At 34.1% G+C, this 27,716-nt stretch overlaps 1 long non-coding RNA gene across 1 annotated transcript in view; it reads right to left on the bottom strand.

Moving 5' to 3' along the window:
* Window positions 1-8,425: 8,425 nt before the first annotated feature.
* The window catches only part of LOC143669977 (uncharacterized), a 52,640-nt gene continuing 33,349 nt past the window's right edge, over window positions 8,426-27,716 (bottom strand). Inside the window, exons 2-3 of the long non-coding RNA XR_013169172.1 lie at window positions 10,590-10,713; window positions 8,426-8,658 (exon numbers count right to left, since the gene is read on the bottom strand). This is a non-coding gene — a long non-coding RNA (uncharacterized LOC143669977). The remainder of the gene's footprint in view (window positions 8,659-10,589; window positions 10,714-27,716) is intronic.

Below are 27,716 nucleotides of genomic sequence, written 5' to 3'. Positions count from 1 at the left end.
TTTGTTTTGTTTATCTTGTGTGCTTTTGTTATATGCTACCTATTTTAATATTTTAAAATGTTGAATTAGAATTTACTCCCTGGTGTATTAGTAGGGTTCTCTAGAGAAACAGAATCAACAGGGAACACTAGCAAATATAAAGTTTATAAAAGTGTCTCACATGACCACAGGAACACAGAGTCCAAAATCAACAGAGTAGGCTGTGATGCCGAGAATTCCAATGGAGCGTCTGGACAAACTCTACAGGAGAGGCTCACCAGCCAAAACAGGAAGTGCCTGTCTTTTCTGAATTCTCCTTATAAGGCATTCAGTGATTAGATGAAGCACCACTCATTGCAGAAAACACGCCCTTTTTTTGTTTGGTAGCATAACCTGGATAAGGTTTTAGTTGAAAGTGTGTATGAAGATTTTCAGTTGATGCACTGTGAATTTGGCACACCTCCACCTTTGATGTGTAGCAATGATCATTTTTGTAGGGTTTTTCTCGACCATGTTGACAGAGATTCCTGGTACTTCAAACATGTGACTAGAAGTGCCTCGGGTCAGCTAAGGGCCCTCAGAGGGTCAGAGCAATCTCTACTCCAAATCAATCTCTACAGAAATCATGATTCCAAAAAGTACACTGCAAAGGGGCTCAATTTATTTCAGACTGCAGAATAATTTATATCCAGGTCATTATCAAAAACAATAGTGCAATCACACAGAAATTCATGGCCCTTACAGCTGGGTATAATAGCAACAAAAGCTCTTAGCTTAGCAGAGTTAGAGAAAACTATAGTCAAAACAATTCTGTTAAGACTACTATCATCCTAAAGTTTACCTTTAAAGTAAAATAGTTTTTAATGTGGTTCAGTGAAGAATCACTTGAATATATCATTGTGTTAAAATATATCTTCTAAAAGACATCTTGCTTTTCACTACCCCATGAAGGTGTGAGGATCAAATGAATTTAAAAAAAAAATTTAGTCTATGAACAGCTGAGTGGATTCATGAGGGTGCGCTCTTACCAGTGGGGTTCCTCTCTGCTTTTAAGAGTATGTGAAGTCACCCAGTAGATTGTGGATTTTTTGAGGGTGGTAATTTAGAACTTATCATCATTGTATTGGTATCACCAGATATTAGAAAACAATATGTTGTGTTCAGGTGCTGAACTTTTGTGGATTTATTGAAGGTGGTAATTCAGAACTTATCATCATTGTATTGGTATCACCAGATATTAGAAAACAAATGTGTTCAGGTGCTGAACTTGGGTACCCTCATAGCATGTGATCATTCTGGCCCACCTATGCCATGTATACTTACAACATACAATGCATAATTGGGCACCAATATCTCTGAAGGCGCATACAAGGATTTTAAGCAAAAATTTTAAAAATGAATTAGATAACTTTGTTCCAAGGATGTAGAAAATTAATTTTTCCATTTAGTGAACAGTTTTTCTTTTTAGCAATAAATGTATGTCTACAAATTATGAGACAAGTTATTTGTCATATATTGTCACTTTGCATTCTCATTCTTTGATCCTTGGTAGTAAATTATTTCTTTGGAAGATATTATGTTCTCCCTACACATCTAAATTATGACTATTTAAACAGAATTGATTTGAAGTTCTTTTAAATGCCAGCCTTGTGTAGAATCAATTTAATCAAGCTGAGTGAATAGGGCTACTATGCAGGATGTAAATTAAAACCGCGAGACAAAGTGCTCTGCAATTGAGAATGCTCTGTCAGTTTCCCCAAATAATATAGCAAGAAAATTACAAAAGAAAGCAGACTTTTTAAAAAATATCAGGTTGCACATTCATCCTATAAATTAAATATATTCCAAAAGATTTCATGCAATTTTCTAAATTTAATTTTGGATGGCAGACATCTAGTTGCATTGATATATCACTCTAATTATGAGTCCATTCAAGCTACATTTTAAAGAACATGCAATAAATTTCGAAAAACAAGTAAAATATTACATTATGGGAAGAGAACTAGTTAGGAGAATCAGTGTTGACATGTTAATCACTAAGGTACACTCATTTTAGTATCTTTGAGGCTGGTGCAAGAATGACAGTAGTACACAGAAAAAAACATGTTTACTTACTTAAATATTCATTATATTAAGTGATAAAATTTAATTGCCTGTTTTTCCTTGAAATATAAATATTTATGAATAATGAGCTGTAAACAAATTTTATTTTAAGGAACACTAAAAATGAATTATTTACACAAGTAATTTTCTTAGTCTTTAAATATAACTTAAACATTTAAAATAGCTGAAAAGCAACATGTAAATCTCTATATACAGATTATTTTATGTGGACACAGGTAGTTAATATATACTCAGAAATTATCATAAGCTGGATAACTATGATTCAATAAAGTGATCATAATGATGGCTGAAAAACAACAATTTTGGAAAATAGTATCTTATATTAAAAATTTATTAATATTTTAATCTAAAATTTCTTTCCTTTTTTCTCCTCAGGCTCTACTTTCTTTTTAAACTCCATTAAGTGCTAAATTCCTGAAAATGCAAAGGACAGAATGAATTTCCAAAACAGGCTATTTGTCTCTCTCTCTCTCTCTAGAGTAGTGAAAAAAAATCCAAGTAAATGAGCAAGTAAGATTAGATATAGTTTCCTTCTAAAAACACAGATGTTGTTTTAAATGACTTCTAACTATGTAGCTCCAAACTTTACAGTTTTTTGTATATTCATCTACCAAAAGTATAATTATAGAAATTAAACAAACTTCTACTAATGATAAGTGATTTGAATTTTGATGAGGAAAAAAAGTGCTTGATTTGTGGATTTCACATTGAACTAAACTGAAATACACATATAAATGTTATTTTCAATCTTTTTCTTTCTTTTTTTTTTGGTATGGGCAGTCTTTAGGAATCGAACCTGGATCTCTGGCATGGCAGGTAAGAATTCTGTCTGCTGAGCCATCACTGCACCACCCAGATAAATGTCATTTTAACTAAATTAAAAAGCTGCTAAATAAATGTACACTAAATACTACATTGTTATATTCATAGAAAAAATAATATATTGACAAACACTATAAATGATATAGAAAGTGGGTACATTTAACTATAGCAGTTTTGTAATCATGTAAGAAATAGCTCACCCATAATGTTTATGTTGTTGAATGATCTCCCAAGTATAACAGTAGAAGAATATATGACTTGCTATCAAGTATTATTAATAAGTGAAATGGTCATATGATGTCTAAATGAAAGTCAAATTGAAAATTTATTAAAAATTTCAAGATGCTAAAATACAAGGGAATAGCATTTAATATAATGGAAATCTTCTCAGAAAATTTTAAATTATTTAAAATAAAATGGAGTAGGCCACAGTGGTTCAGTGGCAGAGTTTTTGCCTGCCATGCTGGAGACCCGGCTTCGATTTCCGGTGCCTGCTCATGCAAAACAAAAAAACAAAAAACAAAAAAAAAATGATGTTTGATCTAAATGTAGCAGCTTAATACTGAAATGTATTTTAACTTTGAGAAAATAAGTTTTATACTCAGGAAGGTTTCGATTATTAGCCACTACTCTTCCGATTCCTTAAACAGTGGCTGGTACATAACAGACATACTATAAATATTCACTGAATGAAAGAATACATGAGTAGTCAAAATATAATTGAGATATGATGGTACCTGTTTCATTGATTTTTTCAAATGGCTTAAGAATACTTCTTCGATGAAAAATATCATCTTCAAAAGCTATTTTAATTGATGATTTTCTAAAACACGTTACACGTCTTCTTTAACAGAGGGTGTCATGTGGTGTGTGAGTATATGAGAGAGAGAGAGGGAGTAAGAGAAATGTCTTCTTGCATTGGAACATAAGTATTTTACATTTTACTTGTAAAAGAGAGTACATTTGTTTTCATCTCAATTATATTCTTATCTTAAAAATAACTGCAAACAAGCACAGTAAAAATGTTGCCCAGCAAATGAGAAATTTAAAGGCCCATTCAGAAGAAAAGAGAGAGAGCTATGTATACACAAAGCGAGAAATGACAGTGTTCCGAAAGCAAATATTTATGAATGCAGTCACAAGACCTTAAAAAAATAGATGTTTGAATCCATCGAGTATCAAGTCAATAATAACAACAGTAATCATGCACTATACAAACTTGGTGTTAATAAAATATGTATTTGTTTAATGGATTTTGATAACCAAGAGAGACTTCCTACATTCTGAATATCACATTCTTGGCTCTTCCAGATATTAAGGATTTTTGAAAAAGTGAAGATTTCTTGTTGACTGTGAAATTAGGTTAACCTTGTGAAAATAATCTAGATTTAAAAAGGACCTCAAGGGTTATGAAATGACTCTTGATTTTACCCCCTGTAATTTTTTTGTTTGGTGCAGGTAGTGGCTTTGTCAATTGCCAGCATGTGGCACCCTCAACGAGCTGTACAATCATAACAGGAGAAAATAAACTTCAATCTGGGAGGTCAGGGAAGGATTTTATGAGAAGATGACACTTTCTTAAGGCCCTTTAAATTTTCCTGTTAATAAAGAATGTATATTTATTTTTGTGTTTAGTTTAATGATTTAGGGACAGTACAACAACTGAAAGAATTTTGAAAACCGCAATACATAGTTGCTCAATTGGTTACGTTTTCAGCATCATGTCATAAATTATGACTGAAGAGTTTGATCCTACCTCTCTGAGCCTCGGCAGGAAACATTTTAAGAGTTTTCTTTGCTGTTCGTTTTGAATGGATTTATCATTTTTCTCTATTAATGTCAATATGTTTTAAAGCTCCATTTTTGCTGGGAGTAGAGTCTTACTTTGCTTGAGGCTTATTTGATCATTTTTTATTAGCAATAGTTGCTGTATTATCTGTTATTATATTTCTCTGGCACCAATTCATTTCTCTCACCATACACAGTTCAGAATAAGTAAATAAACTTAAAACTAGCCCAAGAGTCAAACCAAGAACATAGAAGATAAAATAAATCCTGCATCTAACTAAGTAATAACCAGCAGCAGATAAAATACTATTTTTATTTCATGGTATTAAATATAAAACACAAGAAAATATGCAAACATATATTTTGGAAAGAATTTTCAGGTTATAAAATTTATAGAAAAAACAGCAAACATGGGCTGCTTATGGAGTAATTAGTATTTTGCAAAGAGGCAATACAACATTGAGAAAAGATTGTAGACTTAGGGTCTTCACTACTTCTTTGTAAATCGAATCTTTCTGAATTTAGATTAGTCATGGTTTTCCTGTAGAAACATAATCACTCATGATAGCTAAATCTATATATCAACACAGAGACATTAATTTAATTCATACTATGACTTTGGGAAAATAGTACTTGAACATCAGTGTTTGCGAAAAAAAATGTCCATTTAAGATAGTTCATTAAAAATAAAAATATAAGAATAACACATGAACAAACAATATACCAAGACAGAGTCAGACCAAAAAAAAAAAAAAAAAAAACAAATAAAAAGCAACCCCTCCCAAACAGAACAAAACAACCTAAAGCAAGAAAGCAAACAAATAGAGGGAATAGCATCTACAAGAACAAGACATAATAAATTAACAATCTGAATAAACTATAACAAAAATGTTTACTTTCAGTCACCTCTTCAAAGCTTTCCTTTCCCTGTCTGAAAATAAATCAGACTCCTCTAGATTGTATTAGTCTCCTATCACCTGGAAGTGGCACATAATCCCATCATCAAATTGATATATGTGCCTTGTGTGTTTCCCCCATTATATTATGAACTAATTGAGAAAAGGGACTATTCTTTCCAATTTCTATTCTAGCATATAGAGAATGCCCAAAATACCCAGAGTAAATGAGTCTTTACTATGTTACAAAATAACAGTCTTACAAGTATTTACAATTCATATATTTCTGATATTATATTTTGGATATATCTGAAGTCTTGCTGAATTTATTTCACGACCAAATTTATTACCATGAGTGGAATTACCTAAATCTTTTCTCTTATCCCCTCACTCCCAACACACACATATACACAAACATACTCACAATTCTTAATTTGGTTCCATATCCTGAGAAAGTCAATGTACATTGGAAAGGATGGAGAAGGTGTGAAGAGTTGGAATGTTCAGGATGTGAGAGAATAGAGAAAAGAATAAAATACTTTTGAGAATACTGCTGTTAGTCATGGTTTTCTAGGAAAAAAGAACCAACAGAATGTGTGTGTGTATGTTTGTGTGTGTAAATACCAAGAGATGTAATACAGGAATCGGCTCATGCAACCATGTGGTTCGGCAAGTCAAATTCCAAAGGCAGCCTACAAGTTAGGAACTTAGGAACTTAGAGGAAGGTTTTGATTAATTCCCCAGAAGAAGCTAACTGGTAGAAATATCAATAAAAATTCTTTTTTGACTGCTGAAATGGTCAGCTCTCCCTGTAAGGTCTTTAATTGATTGGATAAACTTCTCTCAGTGCTGAAGGCAATCTCATTAGTTGATTGTAGACGTATCAGACAGAGATGTGATCAATTGACTAATGATTTAAATCTATGAAGTAACTTCCTAGTAACAATCAGACCAGTGCTTGCTTGACTAAACAACTGGACACCAAAACCTGGCCAGGTCCACACATGACCTTAGCCATCATTGCTGCTGTGGGATTTGACTTAGAACCATTTTTGTTTTTGCACAAGCATGATTACACAAAGGACTTTTTACACCAAGTCCTTTGACTTAGTGATGCTAGCTCCAATTCACAGTTAAGGAGGCTACCGCACAGAGAGGTTAAATAATTGGTCCTTGACCAAACAGCTATCAAGTTTTGGAGCAAGAATTCAAACCTGGCCAGTCTGGCTTCATAGCCCTTAATCTCACTCATTATACCATAATACAATACTTTCTAAGAGATTAGCACCTTTTTGGTAACTAGAAAGGTCCATGTCAGACATGATGAAATTAGTTGATTGTCATTTTCCTGAATGTTTTGAAATATCTTTTAAAACTAGTGTTTGTTTTCTTGATTCTGTTGCTTTACAAACTATTTGCCAGGTCTGGGCCATGGTAAGACCCTGATTTTATTAAGGTTACATTTGGGAGGGAGAGATTTGTGACTTAAGATGCAACATTCAGCTACACACATTAAAAGTTTTGCCTTAAATTGAGCCAAGAACATAATCATGGAATATGCTATCAAAGATAAAAGTTGAATAATTAAAGGCCCTTCTAGACTTTAACATATAACCTCAAAATCAGTGTTAAAATCAGAACTGCAAATTCTGTTGTGAATGCATGGTTTAGAACTGAGCACACACTCAACTGAAGATGTGTAAATGAAACTGCATGGATTTGTAAAACAAAAATCCTTTTAGCTTGGATAGTACTTATTAAATAGCAACTAATACTTATTGAGCATTTTCTTTATTTCAAGCACTACTTTAAGCATTTTATGTACATCAATTCATTTAATCCTCTCATCAATCCTTTGACTTAGTGATACTAGCTCCAATTCACAGTTAAGGAGGCTACCACACAGAGAGGTTAAATAATTGGACCTTGACCAAACAGCTATCAAGTTTTGGAGCAAGAATTCAAACCTGGCCAGTCTGGCTTCACAGCCCTTAATCTTACTCATTATACCATAATATAATACTTTCTAAGAGATTAGCATCTTTTTTTGGTAACTAGAAAGGTCCATGTCAGACCTGATGGAATTAGTTGATTGTCATTTTCCTGAACCTTTATAAAATACAGATTCTTCAAGGGCAATGAATGTTATAGTGGGGCTTGTAAATAAATCATCTTTGGAGCCACTGGTAAAGTTTACTTCTAACTCAAAAATAAAGACATATAAAAGTAGCATGTTCCATGGAGAGGAGTGGTGTTTTTAACTTGTGTTTGGCATGTCAGAGGCTGAGATATTCTGGGGTGCAAATCTTCAGGGTACAGAATTGTATATCATCTATGGACCTTCATCTATTTTGACATTTTTGTAGAGAACTGCTTCATTACTCCTGACTGGGTCAATAGCAGCTGTGCATAGTGTTTGAAACTTATGTCAAGTGTTATTATAGCATGTCAGCAAAAATGGTCATGGGCCCCACTTTTATGTTCTAGTGGGCATTTACACAAGAGTGGGCTTTTTGCCAAAGGACAGAGCAGAGTTTTGGGGAAGTAGAAACGGTTCAACCAGGTTCATTCAGTAGAGAATTATGGCCAAATTCTATTAATGCTGGATTCCTCAAATTCTATTGGTGAAGTTAGTCAGAAAACAGAACTTCGTATCCCATGCTGTGACTAAACCCCTGCTAGGACTGAAATCTGAGCAGTACTTTTTAAATTGATTAAAAATCCACATGTATAAAGAAAAAAAATAACTTGAATATTATCCTAATTTTTTTTTTACAAAATCAGTCAAGTAGCATCTTATTTGCCTTACCATGAGTTTTCCATATAAAGAAACATAGATTTCCAATATTGCATCATTGTGGAAGCCTTTTTTTTTCCAGTTTAGGTTGAAATTTATGTAATTTAGCTGAAACAAATTTTTAGAGTTGGAGTACACAGTGCATGTCTCTGAGGAAATCTAAGCAGCCAGCCTGCCAGTGTTCATATACAGAGATATTCACTCTTCAGTGCAAGACCTTGTCTGATAATGTTATTTTGGTGACGGGTAGCTCTGTAAGGAAATAATGAAAAATGAAAGCTAAAATATATAATAATACAAGCCAGTACTAAAGAAAGTAAACAGCAAAATTTTAAAGAAATGTTATTTAGAAAGTCAGAAACAATCTTATTGTGTCTTTAATATGACAAGTTGATAATGAATAGTATTTCCCCACTGTTCCCAATGACACACAGGCTAAGTAAGGGAGTATGTTGCCACACCAGGAATCTACTAGAGGGAGAACAACTCTTCCGTCTTGTGAGAATGTTCTAAGGACCTACATATTTTGGAAAACTGACACAAATAATATCTCATTCCAGTTATATATGTGTCAGAAAAGCAAAGCTAAAGTAAGATGAAAATTAATGAATAAATGTTGGAAATACAAGTTCTGCAATGCCTATGACACTCATACCACTACCAGTTTAATTTATTAGAACTTGCAACCACTGACAAGTGTAAAGAAAAAGAGTACATTATCTGTACATTATTCTGTACTTCTTGCCCTCAGGAGCAAAATTTTTACTTATTTAGAGATCAGACTAGCATTTTTTATTGCAGACCACAAATTGCTTTACAAACTTGCATGTTGATTTTAACTGGATTGCCAGATTTGCCTCACTAACTGAAGGAAACCACATTCTATAATATCTGATAAACAGATGTTCTTTTAAAATTGTGCATGTTCCATTTAGGCAAAGCAAGTACTTGCCATAGAAACTATATAGACTGGCTGTTAATTAATTGCTTGTCTGAATTTATGAGAAATTCACCTATGGATCACTGTACTTAGAATGCAACACTGCAAACAAATTGTTTGGAGAAAATAGTTCTTCAGCAATGAGCACGTTAGTCTAAGTCATCAAGCTTTACTAAGAAAGAAGCTGAATATGTTTTGAAAAGCTAATCTTACATTTTAGGCCTACTGTTTGCACATTTTCATTTAAAAAATCCTACTTTTTCTTGACAAAAATGAGCGTCTCTTGTCATCTAAATCTAGGGTGCTTTTACCCCTAAAGTAGTAAAATAAAAATAAACTCCATAGTGTTTATTTCTGTAACTTGTAAAATCACACATGTTCTCATGCACACCCAACTTTTTCTGAACATGTTTTTAAAGAAAATGTTTGCATCTGATTTACAGCTCCCTAAAAATAAACTTATTAAGAACAAATGTGTTTACTCTGCCAAATATCCAGAATTAACTGTCCCTGTGAGGGCACAGTGTTGTGGTTATCCAATAAGATCCAGGGCAAAACTGACTCCAACTAGCTTCCTTATATTAGAAAATGGAGAGCCGTTAATTTTTAATTTGTTGCTTACTCAATAAAATAATACTGAAAATTTCTTACGATAAGTTGATATTACACTATCAGAAGAAAAAAGTCCCTAAATGATTTCCATTTTAGGAGAATTTAAAAAGTGGTATGAAATAAAGCACTGAATTTGTTCCGTTCTTAGCTCACTATTTGAAAGAAAACTCACTCTAATTCTTAAGCATTTTTAAATAGATAACAACGTGGGTTTGTGAAAGCACCAAACACTCTATTGAAAGGCCTATTGAGAAATTAGATCTGAGTACATGTTAAGTGTTAAACACCATTCTGGGCACTTTATCTGCAATCATTCTGAGATGTTTCAACATTTTATGGCGAATAAAGCAATAAGTGGCATTTAAATTTAAAAACAAAAAAAGAAAAGAAAAAATAGCCCAATGTGCTTCTTGTCTGACACACAATATAGCTATTATTAATTCTTTTGAATGAAAATGTTATCATCCAACAGTCCTAAAGTAGATTGTACTCTTTTGTGTGTGCTCTGGTTTTCTACTAGAAAAGTACATGTGTTATAAATGTCTGCATTTGGTTAAAGTATACTTCATGAGAGATAGTTTTTATTAGAACCTATTTGGAAATATCACAAACATATTATTGATCCCTTTACCTTCTCATTTTCCCACAAGTCCAGGAAAGACACATGCTGAAACCATAGGATGTGCTCACTGTTTCCAAGAATGGTCCATCACCACATACCCACGTCCTCTCCTGACTTCTGCAGTATCTACTTCCTGGAAGGGAGAGATCCCAAGGCAGGATCTGTGACTCACTCATCTTTGTAGTTCCCACAACGTCAATCCTGGACTGTGTCTGGACTTAAATTTTTCTTGGTTGTTTAGTCTCGTATATATGTTGCGAATTTCCCATTTCCTGTGGGGCTCACTGAGAACTGCATTGTTATAATGAAACCTATGTTTTAAAACTAAGTTTCCGAGTCTGTTTTGGGAAAACTGAGAAAACTTCTAATGTTTCAAGACCCTTTGTTCTAAAGAGAGGTAGAGAAAGACTCAAACAAATCAGCATCACTTTTTCCTTCTTAAACGGTATTTCTTAAAAATGAACACCAAGTCATTTCTTTTAAAACATTGTCTTGATGGAAAATGGACTGGATTTTTCTATTCACATTGAAGGTCAAAACGGGTTATAGTAATTTTAGTATTGATTTCCTTTTGTGCTTTACTGAAGGTAGTTTTTGAGATTTAAGTGTCACAGGACTTAGAACTAAAATCATGCCTGAGCATGGGGTACATGCTGGGACTATGCCTGATAAAACCATCCAAACATCTCTTTTTCAAATTTTGTGTTGGACTCTTCTGAAAGTAAAAGGTCATGTAAATTAGATACCATAATTTTAAAATCTAGAATGCCTTTCCAATTGGTACATTCAGGATATGAAGAAGTAATATAATTCCAAATTGCTCCTGAACAAAATTAAAGCTAAGTTAGTTACATCATAAGTTCAGTTTTAGTTTCATACCCCACAGTATTTTCAGGACCTATGTTTTCAATAGTTAGCATCTCTGCAATCAGTCCCTTCCATTTAGATTCTCAAATAGTGGATGTTTTCAATAGCCAGACTGAAAACTCTTAGTTCCTTCCATTAGATTCTCAAGGTAATTCTTCTTAGGGATTCTAGGAAGGTGCCTGAACACCAGACAAAGTTAAAAGTTGATAGCTCTCCTATGAGTTGACAATTTCCCATCATAATCAGAAAGATTCAAAATCTAACTTCAAAAAAAGGTTCGAGTGGTGCCCAGTTTATGCCCCAGATTTTAGGGCACCTGGTGGTGCTAAAATGAGATTTCCCAACAATCTCCAAGGGCAGGAGATTTTGAATAAATTGCTATTCTACAAAGGGTTTAGTTCAAACTGGAATCTGCTGAGCTGCAAAGCACAGTCACTACATCCAGAGATTCTTGTCTTCATTTTTAAATTGTTTATCTGAATAAAGATGGAGCATTCAACCACTGTTGATAGTCAAGTCTCCTCACATGCAACTGACCAGCAATCGCTCTTCTTTCCCTGAAATCCCACCAATAGGACCTGAGAAAGCATCATTCTCTTATACCCTTCTATAAAAATGAAATAGAAATCTTTCTACCTCATGGTGCAGAAATAAAACAACCACAAATATATTTTCATTTTGTTTAGAAACTATACAGTTTTGAAAACAACATTAACATCGTTAACATCAAATTTCTCTGATAAATTAATGGTTTTTATATGTCTAGTTTACATGAGCTCAATTACCCGTGTGATAGAACTGGGGTCAAATAAATGGCACAGGTTCAGATCTGGTTTTGATTACCAAGGTTTGTAGAATATGTTTTCGTGCTTAACTCTTCCTGTAACTTTGCCAATGAGTGTTTGTCTAACCTGTGCCTCATGAACATCAAGTTTCAATTCCCTAACTTGCTTATATGCTTTTAATTTGTGTCTACCAGTTCCTTGCCAAAGTCCTGCTGTTCTTTAACACACTCCCTAAGGCAGCATGCCTGCACCTCTAGCTTCCATATGGATATTGTGGCCATATACAGGCAAGAATCTTTTTAGATCTTCTCAATTAGAGCAAAGTTTCCAGGATTTAACTTCGAATTTTACAAGTCATAGGGTCTTGTAGATAGTAAAAGACTTCAAGATGACCTTGCGACCAGTATTAAAAATATTATTCATTTATTCCAATTTATAATTAATTTACAAAATTTATTTAGATGCTAATTACAGGGCATTTTTATATTTTAGAGCCAGAATTAGTACCTTTACGAACACATTCTTTCCTCTGAAAGAGAACTCTCACTGTTTTCACCAGAAATGCATTTGCAAGTTGGTACTTTGTACTTATGGAACTAGATTAAATAATCTCCTGTTGAGTGAACGATATTTGGAGATTACAATCCTAATTGCTTACTACTGCTTTCTATATGTGCACCTATTCTACAGCATGATATTTAAAAATATAAGTATTGAAAGTAGTCTAAGTATAAACAATGAAAATTTATACTCGTTGACTCTGAATGATATAAAAGCACAAATTTCAACTAAGTGACATATTCATAAAATTGCCTTTTGGGGTGATTTTCAAGTATTATAAAATGCTTTTAAAAACATAACACTGATATTAGCATCTGTGAAAAAAACGAGACAATCACTTATGTAAGAAATGCAGAGCTAATTATTTCCTGTCCTAAGGGATGATAATGCAAGCAGGCAACCTATGAAAAAATGGTGCTCTTGTTACTCAAGTTGGTACTTTGAAAAAGGTAACAGCATTTTATCCTTGTGAGCAAATAATTTATTCTCTTCTTCAAACTCAAAGGTATGGTTTTGACATATAAGAATCTTAAATATGAGTTTAAAGGGCTGAGTTTTTTTGTACTCAGTATGGCGAGGGTCACATTTCGTTCTTTTTTCCATGTGAGTATCCCATCATTGCAGCACCATTTGTTGAATTTTTGTTTGTTTGTCTTGGGAAATGCACGGCTTGGGGATCAAACTAAGGTCTCTCGCATGGCAGGCGAGAACTCTACCACAGAACTGCCCTTGCACCCTGAAGGATTTGTTTTTGTAGTGGTTGTACAAATACCTAGATCGTAAGCAGCAAAAATGAGAAAGCCAGTTTTTTCTGCCCTACCTTTTGAAGGTCCATAGGCAATTTCTCTTAAGTGCCTGGATGGTCAGCCTTGGAAGGACTAACTTTCAGGCACAGTGAGACGTAAGGCCGATTCATTAATACAGTGAGAACAGTCATTCTGAAACAAAGCATTGTCAACGAGTATCTTCATCAATCTTAGCCTTTTCTTTGACAATGAAGATATCTCAAATCCCAGTAACCAAAACATCTACTCAGAATTATACCTGGATGCTCATTACCTGTGTTTGTGTCTGTTTTTCCCAGCATGTGTGGAAACACACACCTGCTTTTACTGAAGACGGTTTATTCTGTTCACTATCAGGCACAGAGGATGAGAGGAAGAAGCTTGGAAAGGTTAGATAAAGATGACCTACACCTACCAGTAAAATCTCTACACTTTGGTAGAAGTCAAAGGTTTCTTACAACAACCCCTTCAAAAACTGTTAGGGTGGAAAGAATTGCAGAATATATTTGGCAAAATGGACAAAACTCTTAGACTAACTAAAATCTGGTCGCTTGCACATCTACCCACAATTTATGGATGTTTTCGTACCTTTCTCTTCCTTGTTCATTTCTGTCACCTTCACTACATTTTGGGTTGTACTGGGGAGAGACTTTTTTATTGAGAGGGGAAAAAGAAGATTGTTTGCAGTTATTGCATGGAAATCTTGAATTTCTGGATGCCTAAATATATTTTGTGTGTGGAATGGGAGAGGGAGAAATGGATAAAATGAGAGAGGAAGATATGAATCTGTAAAAATTTACAAATAAATAGTGCTTGAACATCTGTTTTACTTAAAATAGTAACCATATGATTTAAAGATTTATGAAATAATGAGGGACTCAAATAGAACTCGTGGTTATGTATTGCTGTATTCTAAAAAAATTATCTTCTTTAAAACTAGATGAAAATATTTTCATAATAGTGAAAAGATGCTGAAGAGATGCAATAAGAAATTCACAGATCTACAGGAACAAAAGAAGGGTTTGTAGTTCATAGTCACATAAAACAGTAAAGGGTGTTAAAAAGAAAAAAATAAACCATCAAAGTAAGTCAGGAAGCAAAAACCTCCCGAGATGAGAAGCTATTTGTAGCTCCGAGGGAGTTATAACACATAATCAGCAGAAAGCAATTTATGTTACAAACTCCTTAGACATAACTTATTTGGTAGTGCTTTACTGATGTATTTTTTGGGGGGTCATTTGTTCTGTTTTTTATATCTTCTTAATAAATAGTAACCTCACTATTTTAAAGTGATATAATTTATAGTGATAAATGTCATCTAATAGTTTCTTTTCCAAATATCCTGTTAAAACATCTATTTTCCTTTAAGGTGTACCAACAACTAATAACCATTTTATCTGTACACTGCTATAAAAAGTCAAGCTGAAAGGAATCTCAATTTTTTTTCTTGAGACATAGTTCTCAATATTTGATCCATTTGAATTATAATTTTAGAATTTTACCTCTAGACTAAAAAAGGAAAAAAAAATCTCATATTATTTCCATAGCGCAACACTTTATACAATAAAGTGATTTATTTTTTAATTAAGTTATCCATTTTCAAAGTTCATCAAGTACCATATTATTTCTCTTCTATAAAAGCCTATAAATTATTCTCTACCAATACCTATGCATCTTCCCTCCTCTATAGATGGATGGCAACTGTAAAATTCTTAAAAATTGTCTGCAATGCTGAATTAGCTTTCTATTACTACTACAACAAATCATCACACACTTAGTGGCTCAAAACAGCACAAATTGTATTCTCTTACATTTCTGGATGTCAGCTGTCTAAAAATGGGTCTGTTGAGCCAAGTCCTTCAGGAGCTATAAGGGAAAATCCATTTCTGGTCCTTCCAGCTTCTAGAGGTTGCCACAGTCCTCGGTTAATAGCCCAGCACCACTCCGACCTCTGACATCCCTTCCTCCTTTTCCTTACAAGGACCCTTATGAAAACATTGAGCCCACTCAGATAAATCCAGAAGAATCTCTCTATCTCTAGATCCTAAACTAAATCACATCTAAAAGCCCATTTTGCCACATAATTCTGGGGAATGGGACTGGGCACCACTGGGGGTGGGCGTTATTCTACCTACCACAACAGTAGGCTTAGTCCTCACTGTCCACTTTAAGGAAAGAGAAAGAGAGAGAGAGAGAGAGAGAGAGAGAGAGAGAGAGAGAGAGAGAGAGAGAGAGAGAGAGATTCAGAGCAAAATGGGGAATACTTATAAATTACTTTTAAGAGGTCTGTTCCAAAAAAATCCGAAGAAACCATCTTGAATACAGAACATCATTTTCATACTCTCTGGATAGCAATTGCCTATTTTTTCCACATCTTAATTAATATGCCTCAATTAATGCGGTGCATAAAGAGACATTCACAGAGCACAATAGGACTTAATGTGCCACCAAGAGGCTATTCCTGCATGATGATAAAAGTTGTTCAATTTTTCTTAATTGAAAAATTAATGATCAGAATTCCCCAGAAATGTGTGTTTCTCACCCCAGATGGTGATCACATTTATGACCCTCAAATCCTTGAACATCTCTAGTAGGCACCTAGTAACCACTCAAGCATTAGTTGAATAAATTTATTTCTGACTCTTCTTCACCCCCCACCCCTCACCAATTAGTTTATCCTCGTAAAACTATATTAACAAAGAGGCATGAACTTCCAACTTGATTAAGGCTCTCATCCTTTTGCAATTATAGTCATTATAGTCAGCTGATTTAACTTTCACTATTTTTAAGATTAATTTACCATAAATTAGCTTCATTTACATATAATGCACCCTGCCACACACACACACACTCACTCAAAATAAGTCCCAACGTTGTGTACATAAACGGAAAGACTTTACGCTACCATCTTCAGAAATAAAGAATGGGAACACAGAGATAAATTTTCTTTTCCTGCAGATTCTTTCAAAGCAGTCATGTGCCCTTATTTTTTTTTATTTCTGATCTGGCTCCTGAAGTTCCTTTAAAAATAGAATGTATAATATAAAAGATTATTGGCTACATATGTATTATGTCTCTCCTTTTGGAAGCCTAGAGTGCCAGAGGAATTTAAAAACTATCTTTAATCTGCTAGATAAAATTGAGTTTTATTTCCCTAAAGCCAAAATAACTTTACTGGCTTCCCAGTAAAGTCACTTCATCATCAGAACATTTCACCAATCTCTGTAGATCCTAACTATTATCACTTTTATTAAGAATATTCTCTTTTAGTCTCCCTTTGTGTAACTTCCTTGTCACTTCTCCTTTAAGAATATGAGGTTTTCTGCATCTACTCATATCAATGGGCTGTTTTGGATATAGGATTAAATGCAACATTTTCTATTTTTCCGGTTGAAAAAGTGTTACTTATCACTGCATTAAGTCTGTGCTAAATTTTTGAAACCCGAGAGTATCCTGTGTCAATATTTTATAAGATTGACGATATTCACCCCCAATTCAGAGTTCAGGTAAAATTATAGCTCCACATTATTAAATGATATAAAAACAGAATGTTGGGGTGCACGTGTGGTTCAGTAGTAGAATGCTCGCCTTCCATGCGGGAGACCCGGGTTCGAGTCCCAGACCATACACCTAAAAAAAAAAAAAAAATCATTCAAGCATAGGGCCAGTTTCATTTAAAAATAAAGTATGTATTAAAGAAGCTGATGCAGATTTATTATTAATCTTGTTGTATTTATTGACGTTGACTACAATCAGTGGTTGTGGTATGTGGGTGGCTTACAGCCTGCATGAGTGGTTGTTTCCTTAGGCCACTGACAGCACGGGGATAGGGTAGGGCGTGGGGAGTAGAGAAACAAGCTTTAACCCTGTGCCTTGCTTTATTGTGCAATAAGGTCTTCCCTAGTGTTGTTCTGTGACCTGATGTGATAATGAAGTAATAATTCATATTATCTAAATTAAATTATGTATTAAAACATTTTAAGGAATTGATGAGCCTAACATTATGTCCAATGTGCTGAAGTTTACCACCATTTCAATAATCATCTTCCTTTCCATTACACTCTAAATAGTTTGTAGAGACATGAGGGGGTTTCTAGAAAAAGAGGTAACATCTTTTAAATCCTATCTTGAAAATACCATTTAAGAAATTTTACTCAAATATTTCTTAGCCTGTTCTGACTTAATGACACATTTTTTCCCAGAAATATCACTGATATTTCATCATAAATTTTCCAGTAATTCGCACAATGGCAAATCTTTTTTTTTTTTTTTGGTGGGGGGTTACCTGCTTTAGAAGATTTCTCACTGGCACAAATAGCTTAAAATAAAGAAACAAAATCATGCAAAAAGTTTTCAGCTTAAGCATTTTGAAATTTTTATTGATCCTAAATCACTAAAAAAAAATTTGCTTGTTTTCTCTTTACACAACATGTTTAACATTAACATCTTCTGTATATTTCATTTATGCTATTTAATACAATATTACAAATATTTATTGCGTTTGTCACCCACATGCGTTGGTGAGTTCCATGAAGGCAAAGACCATGTCTTATTCATTCATTTCCTGACAAATCACCTAGTATTTGATGTAAAATAGATGTTCAATAAGAACCTCTTGAAAAGTAAGTAAAATATCCTTACTAGACAAAAGATTCTATACGAGAAATAGCACAATAATTTCAATATAAATTAACAAGCTATTTAAGCCATAAATGCCCACTTCATTATTTTATAAAATACTCAAACATTTGCATACGCTGGTATGTAAATACATAGATAAGTGAAAATAAAAATAGAAGAAAGTTTATGGTTAAAGCTATAATTTATGAAGTTACATGGTATGCATTCAGTAGGATGCCATGAAATTTTAAAGACAAGACTGACAACTGTAAAATTTTGCAAGGGTTAGAAATGAGACAGTTAAATCAGGCAGGGGATAGAGGATATAGATAGTTATATCTATTCTTTGGAGGTAGCTGGAGCTAATTGAATACAAATATTCAAGGAAATCTTTGAGAACTTAAAAATAAGAGTTGTTTTAAACCAAGGAGATTTTGTCCCTGAGGGGACATTATAAATATCTGGAGATATTTTTTCTTCTTACAGAGGGGAAGGGTTACTACTGGAATCTAGTGGCCAGGGATAATGCTAAATATCCTACAATGCACAGGAAATTCCCCAAAATAAATAATTATGTGGTTCAAAATTTCAATAGTGCACTCTTTGGCTCATAATCCCTCACTACTCAGAGATTAAGAAACCTTGAACTAGAGGTTAGCAATCCATAGTAAATACAGTTCTTCTCTTTGTGCCCTCTCTATAAAAATAAAAGACTATTCTAGAGGAACAGAATACATGGGTATAAATGCAATTTTAACAGTGGATCAATGCATTCTTCTAAATAAGTTACTAATGGCTATTAATATTATTGGACTGTTTATTAAATTATTTCTGAATGTTAGAATCTAGTGGTTTTGCAGATATTAAAGTGAATATTCATTGTTTTTCAATCTGGTATGCTTTATACATATTCTTTTACATAACTACTATATATTTGAATTGGATGCTTGCTAATGGAATGAAGGGGCTCTATATTAACTGATTTTGTATATTATCTAGTAGAAAAAGGAAATCACAAAGTAGAATACATCAGATTTTCCAAATGCAAGAGGAATTTCATACTAGTTTCCTCTATCAAATATTAAAAATTTTGGTACAGTTTCTGGCATAGACCTGCTGTAGAATATTTTGTGAAAAAGAATCTGAGAATAGGATGGTGTCTTTATATTATGCTTATGAATAAATCTAAAACTGAAATTTTCCCACTGAGTTAGGTATATTGTCGCTTAGCAGTCAGTATAGTAAAAAAGGCAGTCAAGAAATAGATATGCCAGAACTAAGCTGCAAGCCTGCAAAGAAGCTCCAAATTATATTTAAAAAGAAAGAAAGATAAGAGGAATCTGCAAGAACCAGATGAAACCTGTAGAAATGAAAGTGGTCTAAAACGCAGAAACAAACAAAGGAAGAACCCAGAAGCTGCTCCTTGTCAAGAGTGGCCTAATATGATTTCATGAAAGTTTAGATCTGTCTTCTCCAAATATATAGAGGCAAATTCTGTCCACTTTTAGTAAGACTCCAGTTCCTTTGGCAGGAGTTTGGTAGACTAACATAAGCTGGTCTACCAAACTCATGAAGAAATTGTTACATCTTTAGGAAAGAGGGTCTGACTGCCCCAAAGGTTGGTGGTGGGAAACACCTGGGAAACATGGGAGTCATTTTCGATCCAGAGGTACTAGCACAAATTGCAAAACAGCTGGTCAACTCAAATAAACACGTTGTACTCATTTATTGGTCTTAAATGGAGAAGAGTATTTCCCCTAGGTTATATCATAGTCTGCTTTTGAAAAATGCAGAATAGGCTACTAATCATAGAATATATTTTCCAAAGAACATTGATGTCATATGGGAAAGTATCAGTAATTAGAGAAAAGTGACACCTCCCATTAATACCTAATGAGGATCTAGGAAACTCCTTCTCATGGAATAAATGAAGAACAGAGCTAAAGATTATATATTGGAGATTTGCCATACATTTATTTTTTTAATTAAACTGCAGCATCTATTGGTCCTTTCTTGATTTTCCCTAGACCTATTTGTTCCTTATAACATTTTTTTTTTTGGAAAAAAATATTTTTATGAAATTCTCTTATGAGAACTGACCATGTAGAATTCTCACAGGGTGAATGGTTTCTCCAAAGATAGGTTTTATTTCACTTTAAATTTCTGGCTTCTGGTTCAAAATACAAGCTGATTTTAGCACATTTTTAGTGAATTTTGCTTTGCTTAAAACTATTAATTGAAATTATATATGAACAAATATTTATGCATTAGATTTTAACCTGTAGAGAGAAGTGAACACTATTGTGAAATAATAATAAGTTACAAACTGAAATACCCCCCCAGAGCACTCTAACATCCAATTCAAACTTCATTAAATCTATTAACAATTACTTAGAATTCATTGGATGAAACATTTGCTACAAATCATCGCTAATGTAGCATCTTAAGTAACTTCAAGAATGAGTTGGTACATTTCTATTAAACAGCTTAATGAACAATTTCAGAAAGTAAACACACCAGCACTTCATATTGCCTATTTTTGCCTTTCTCAGCTCTTCTTTCCATGGCTTATTATTGTTAAATTACTAATTTTCCCAAGGGAGGGGGAATTGGTGCTAATAGAATAATTTCTCAAAGGAATTTTGTTCACCCAGAGGTCCCCCTGGTCATTTCTTGGGGAAAGTAGCCTTTGCAATGCAGGCTTTTATCAACGTTTCCTATAGTGAACGTTCCTTTCCCACGCCAAATCTCCTCAGCAACTTTGGGGAGATTGCAGGGGGGTGGGCAGGGTGTGCTGATTACTGTTTACTCAAATATAGTACAGATGTTGATTCCATTCACAATATCCAGTCACCTAAAGAAAGGTGAAAAAAAAACCAAACACCTTTTAACCGCAAATTATATTTCTACTTTTCAGAACGCCAAATTTATTGCATTTTGTGTACAAATAAAAACCATGTGCCACATAGGTATTCTGAAGACCAACTCACCACCATCTATACAGAACAAATGAAGTTTCATTAATTCACTTTCACTGATTTAGTTTTCAAATATTCCAATGTCTGAACAGGAGCAAAAAAGCTTGATGGTATTATGGGGTTCCGTTGGTTTGTTTTCAACATTATGTGCCCTTTAATGATCTTCAAACACTTTGGAGAAAGAGTAATAACAGGCTTCTTGCTTGGGTTTAGCAGAAGCTTATCTAGGTATTTATGCATAGTTCCTGGGCAGAGGAAGCCCATTGGTGTAAGGAACCAAATAGCTTTCTAGGAAACCCTGTTAGTATGGGGTAGAATGAGAAAATCTTACTGGAAACTGAACAAGATAGTTCTGTCTAGGCATTATGGACGATAAAGGCAAAGGAGACCCTCAAACAGAACTGCAATGAAAGTTGAAAGACACAAGGGGAATGGGCCAATGAGGAGATGAATCATTGTACAAGAGTGCAAAGGGTCACCCGTCATGGGTGGAGGTGGTAGAGGGGAAATGAAGAAGAAATGGAGTGGCTCAGGATTAGGGCAGCTGCTTATGCCACAAACTAATGTGGATGAACCCTCCTGGGTGTACAATTGTACTCAGAAAGTAGCTATTTCAGTGAACCAAAAGAAATTGAACCTCAATTGTCTTCCCAAGTTGATGTGGAATTTTCTTGGTTCCAATAATTCCCTTAATGTTGCAATTTGATGTCTATGAAGACCTGTTCTAGTTTGCTAGCTGCCAGAATGCAACACATCAGAGACGGATTGGGTTTTAATAAAAGGGGATTTATTTTGTTAGTTCTTCAGAGGAAAGGCAGCTAACTTTCATCTGAGGTTCTTTCTTATGTGGGAAGGCACCAGATGGTCTCTGCTGGCCTTCTCTCCAGGCCTCTGGGTTCCAATAACTTTCCCCAGGGTGACTTCTTTCTGCATCTCCAAGGGCCTGGGCTGAGCTGCGAGTGCTGAGATGAGGAATGCTGAGTTGCTTGGGCTGTGCTATGTTGCACTCTCTCATTTAAGCACCAGCCAATTCAGTCAAACATCATTCACTGCAGCAGGCCCACCTCCTAGCCGACTGCAGATGTAAATCAGCAACAGATGATGTTAACGTACCATTGGTTCATGTCCACAGCAACAGAACTAGGTGCCTTCACCTGGCCAAGTTGACAACTGAATCCAACTACCACAAGACCCTAGCAGGAACTTCATTGAGGATGCCATTTGTGGAGAGCCAAATTGATTCTAAATGAAGCTGGGTGCGAAAACAACTTAGCTTATGCCCAGAGTCTTACAAAATCTCTCATGAAAAGAGTTACATGCAAAATTGGTTCTCAAATAAAACTCCAGTGAAAGTTTAAAAAGATGAGACTAGATGAGTGGGTCAACCTGGGAGATGAGTCATTCTGTGGGTGTGGAGAGGAGCATTGTCGGGATGCTCCAAAAAGAGTTCCATTAATCTTGTCCTCATCTAGGAAACAATGATGCCCAAATCAAGGGGCCAGTCAGCCTTTGCCTACCCTGCAGGACATATCTCATCTTCCCCTCCAAACCCAAAATGCAACTTTTATTTTAGTTATTAAGAGCAATAAATTTCTAGTATCTTATTTTGAGAAAAGTCTTTGCTTAATGCTGTGTATCAAAAAATTCCAGTTAAATTGTTTTTCTTTGAAAAGAACCTATTACATATTTGAATTTAGGTTCCACACTCTAGAATAAATTTTAAAAATCACCTTAGATGTTTTAATGCTAGGGTGTACTTTGTGGAATTATTTTTGTTATATTCTTTGCTTATCATGTCCATTATATGGAGAATGGTTTGTTTATTTATAAATTTGAAGTGAGTAAAAGCACTCTGGTTGGATCTCCATTTGAGGAGTAATTTGGAAAGCCATTTCAAGCCTGTTCTAGTGAACATGATAACAATTTGAGTTTGAATGGATCTGATGTGTAGAAATTAGAATCTGGCATAGTCTTCATTTCCATGAGGAAAGAAATAAACCTCACAATTGTGAGTGCATTTGGGCTTAGAACAAGTAAGTCTTAAATTGTGGTTGGGATTCTGCAAAATCAAAACAAGAAGCTTATCCAAATCAACCAAGACAGAATGTGAGCTTAGTATCATATTTTTCCCAGAGCAGATGTTTTTATATTGTATAATTTGCTTCAATTTCTTTATTTCAACAGGTTATACTTTGCTTTCAACCACTGGTGGGCAGTGATAAAGTCTCTATAGACTTCATACAAATTCATATTGCACATCTGGGAGCAAGAATTGGTTGAATATTATTTTTAGGAAAAATACTAGTGAAGAAATGTAAGCACATGTTTAAAAACTTTAAACACACATTTCAGTTTATAGCTGTTGCATCACAGCAAAGAAAATGTGTTTGCTAATTATCTTCCCAGATTAGGAGAACTGTTCTTAATAAACTACTCACTTACATCCAAATTGGCAATTCCAATGAATACATCCCTTCCTGGCACATTTAACCCCGATGACTAGTGTCATGTCTTTCAACTTTTTCAAAGATAATCTGTAACTCCTTCTTATATCTCTGGTCTTCACAACTATTCCTTTAAATATCAGTGTTTACTGCAGCTCAATCTTTAGCTTTGTGATGCTTTCTCTTGGTTGCAACCATTGCTTAACTGCTTAGGATTCCTAAACCTATGTCTCTAGCCTAGTATATACACTTGCTCCTGGTTATATTCACTGGCATATCCTTCATGTTTCTCATGTTCAGTATTTCAATATTTCAAGTCCATCCTTGACTCCATCACAACATCTTCCCATCAATACATTCCATTTATATTAATAACTTTCACCAAGTTCTCTCTGTGTTACCATAATATTAAGTATTCACCTAAACAATTGCCAGATCCCATTAACCAGTTCTCTGTATCCAGTGTGACCACTTTCTCTCTTTCATTATTGCCAACAGATCGACTATTTAAAAATACCAAAATGAATCAATTTTCTGATTTACAAGCACCCACTTCTTTCACAAAATTTGCCCATACTTTTCTAGTACTGTCTCCTTTCACTCTTCCCACAGAAACCCTTTCTCCAATACAGCAGATCTTCCTGTAACTCTCCAATTTGGGCATGATTTTTTTTTGCCTCTAGTAGTTCATAGATACTGTTCCTTTGATCCACTGGTACCCATTCTCCAATTGCTTCATTTAACTGGCACTTATCTTCACTCTAAACTCAGCTCCTGTGCCAAATCCACTAAGAGATTTCCTGTTTTATAGCATGTATTTGGTTATTCTTTTTCCGGATTTTTCCCTTGTACCCTGTGCAAGTAGCACAGATTTTTACTCACATTTTACACTGTGATTCAGAGATCAGGGCTTTATCACAACGATGCTACATAGCATTTATATATATATTTAATCCTCACCACAAATCCATGAAGAGGTTAGCTCTTATAATTATATTCCTTTCACGGATAACTTTATCTTCAAAAAATTAAAAACACAGTGAGTAAATTAAGTCACACAGTGAGTAAATAAGAGGGAAGGTTTAAACATAAGAAGACTGGCTCTAAAATATCCACTCAGTCGCTGAACTATTTCTTGTTGCATTCATGCTACATAAACTGTTGCACAGTACTCATTCTATCTTATTGTTCAAAGAAGGAAAACATTTCAACAGTGTGCTTCATGCCAAACTGATATTACAGTAAAGATATTATTCGAGCACTACAACGGCTAGAACTCAAAGCCCCAAAACATTTCCTGCCTCAAAATTGCTGTTTTATACATATTTGTTAAATTAATTCATTAAATGCCTAGCATATCCTGCCTTTGTTTTGTTGCTTATATAAAAAGCACTCAATAATCTTGGGCATCGAGGTTACTCAAATCATCTACAGAACACTATCCTCCCCAGAAAACAAATCTTTCTTGATAGTTCTGTCCAGTAAGAAAACACCCAACAGCCAGTCTTCCCCTTATTTTCCTCCTCTGAATAGCCTAACAGGGCCATTATACTTTCATAAGAACCTACTTCTGCAGAAAATGAGAATGGTTCCAGAAAAGTCGCTTCTTATTATTGTGTCCTAGCTTTTCCACTTTGAAAATGAAGAAAGATTTAAGAGAGAAACATTAGCCTAACACTTTAGAAGAGCTTTACGATAGTAAATGAAATAATGATTTCGAAGACACCAGCAGATTTGCAGACAAAAGTTGCTGCACGATGCAAAGACGGTAAGAATTTTAGAGAAATAGCCTATTTCAAAGCTATTCACAAGAAAGGTTTAATTCTAAGAAGTGCTTAAAGAACTGCTTCAATTTAGCTCTTAAAGTCTAAGTGATTACTTCAGAACCTTAAAAAATGCCAACTTGAGTAGAAAACAAATAAACAAGTCATAAATATGTCACCTTAGCTAAAAATCAAATTCTGCTTCCTAAGTTTAAAATGTGGTAAGACTGGTTACTCTGAAGGAAATAAACAACAACAACAACAAAATACCAAAGAGAGCAGAAATAAGCATGTTTTGTAACAACTCAAATTTTAGTTATGGAAAGAATCATGAAATAAGATCATTAAGCATAGTTCATTTCCCAAATGCTTCCATACAGTTTTAGGTAGTAAATAACTTGGAAGATACCTGTTTCTATGTTAAATATTAGAAAAGAGAATATGAACATTGTAAGAATTGATAAAAATAGTATTCTTTTGTTTTCATCATGTTAGTAAAATATTGCATCAATCTAAATTGTTCTGTGCAGAGCTGTATCGCTTTTTAACAACTAATAACGATTTCCATACAATTATTTAAGAACTTTATTTAGCTTTAAGAAAGATATGTCAATAAACTAATTTTTTTCTGAAAAAAATAACACTTTACTTAAAACCTCCTCAATTACCACAGATTATCCAAATAAATACCTCCTTATTTTCATTTTTTTTCAAAAGCACTTTGGCTGCCCAAATCTATATTTAGCAAAGGCAAACATTTTTATTTTTTAAGTATACTTTTTTATTTTAAAATAGTTTAAAGCAATAAATTGCAAGAAACAGTATAGCACACACTCTTATACCATTCACCCATCTTCCTGCACTGATGATAACTTGTGTTATAAAAAAACCGGGAAATGAACATCATAATTCTATTAACTCAGGTAAAAACAAAGGTAAACTTTTAAGTTTATTAGATGTGGCTTCTTCCTTGAAACAGAGGTGGAAAAATCAGTAAGAAATGACAAGTTCACATGAAAATGAGGCAAACTGGATTTTTATTTTGCTATACAGGCTCCTTAAGTTCTCGCTATGCATTTTACTTACTACCTCAGGATACCTTAGAAAGCCCCATCCCCACCCCTTCCCTTCAAGTCTTTGCTTACTATCTACAAACTCCTCTCTGATAATTCATAGTCAGCATTACTCAATAACAAGCTCAGAATCCTTTGCCCAAGACTAATTCATTCCTGCCCTCATGCTATACAAACTAGTCTTTTGGTTTTGTATTTTATAGCACTAATGCATAGATAATACATTTTCTTTTATTACTGGAAATGCCCCCTAGGAATTTTTTGTATATTTGACTGACTTCTTGAAATAGATTATAAATTACAAAACTGCAGGGACAATTGTTTCCATCACTTTTGAATTCCCTTAAGTGCACAGCCAATTATACATATGGTGAAATCTAGAAATGATTGCCAAATGAAGGACTACCCTCAGCAGTTAATGCAAACAGAGAAGTGATAAAAGAACCTTCTCTGTTTATTAACTCATTTCATGAAACACACCATTAATGGCAGAATTTCAGGGACAACCCATATTTATTTACTAAATGTGTCTCTTTGGCATAGCTAGATTTGTGAGTAAAAGAAATAAGAAGTAGAAAATAAAGAAGAAATAGTATACAGTTATAATTGAAGTTATCATTGGAAAAACTGGATCTAAGTCTTAATACAAAAATGCTAAAGAAAATTAAAATCTAAATCACATGCATTATGAGATATAATAGGCAAAAATCAAAAATATATTTGTAAAAAAGAGCAAAACAAAACAGAACACAAGGAACAAAAAAAACTCTTGGGATACCCTCCCTGGTGACTCTGAACAGCCATGTGAGAAGTCCAATTACCTGAAAATGCTATTTGGAAAAATCATATGTAGATGCTTTGGTTAAGTGACCCAGCTGAGCCCGGCCTTCCAACCTCTCTGCCAAGGCAGAAGACAAGTGAGTGAAATGATACAAGGTCCTCTAGAAGGGTCCATGCCCCAGCTGAATACAGGGCAATATCACAGATACCTTCTCACAAGTTACAGGGATAAAATGCTTATTGTTTTAAGCCACCCAAATACATTAAAACAATAAATATCCATTTTACAATAAGAAAGCAACGCAACACTTACATTAACAACAAACCATTTTAAAAATGTTTAATGCTGCATTACAGTACAGATAGCAATATATATTTATTTCATTTTCAAAAATAATGAAAATAGTGCACACAGTCCGAAATCCTTGGTTTGAGAATTTAATGTTCACTGTATTAAAATCTAGCAGAGGTTATAACAGT

Source organism: Tamandua tetradactyla, chromosome 26, assembly GCF_023851605.1.
Source record: "Tamandua tetradactyla isolate mTamTet1 chromosome 26, mTamTet1.pri, whole genome shotgun sequence".
NCBI lineage: Eukaryota > Metazoa > Chordata > Mammalia > Pilosa > Myrmecophagidae > Tamandua > Tamandua tetradactyla.
Note: the sequence above shows the minus strand (reverse complement) of the source record. Positions and strands in the feature narration are given on the sequence as shown.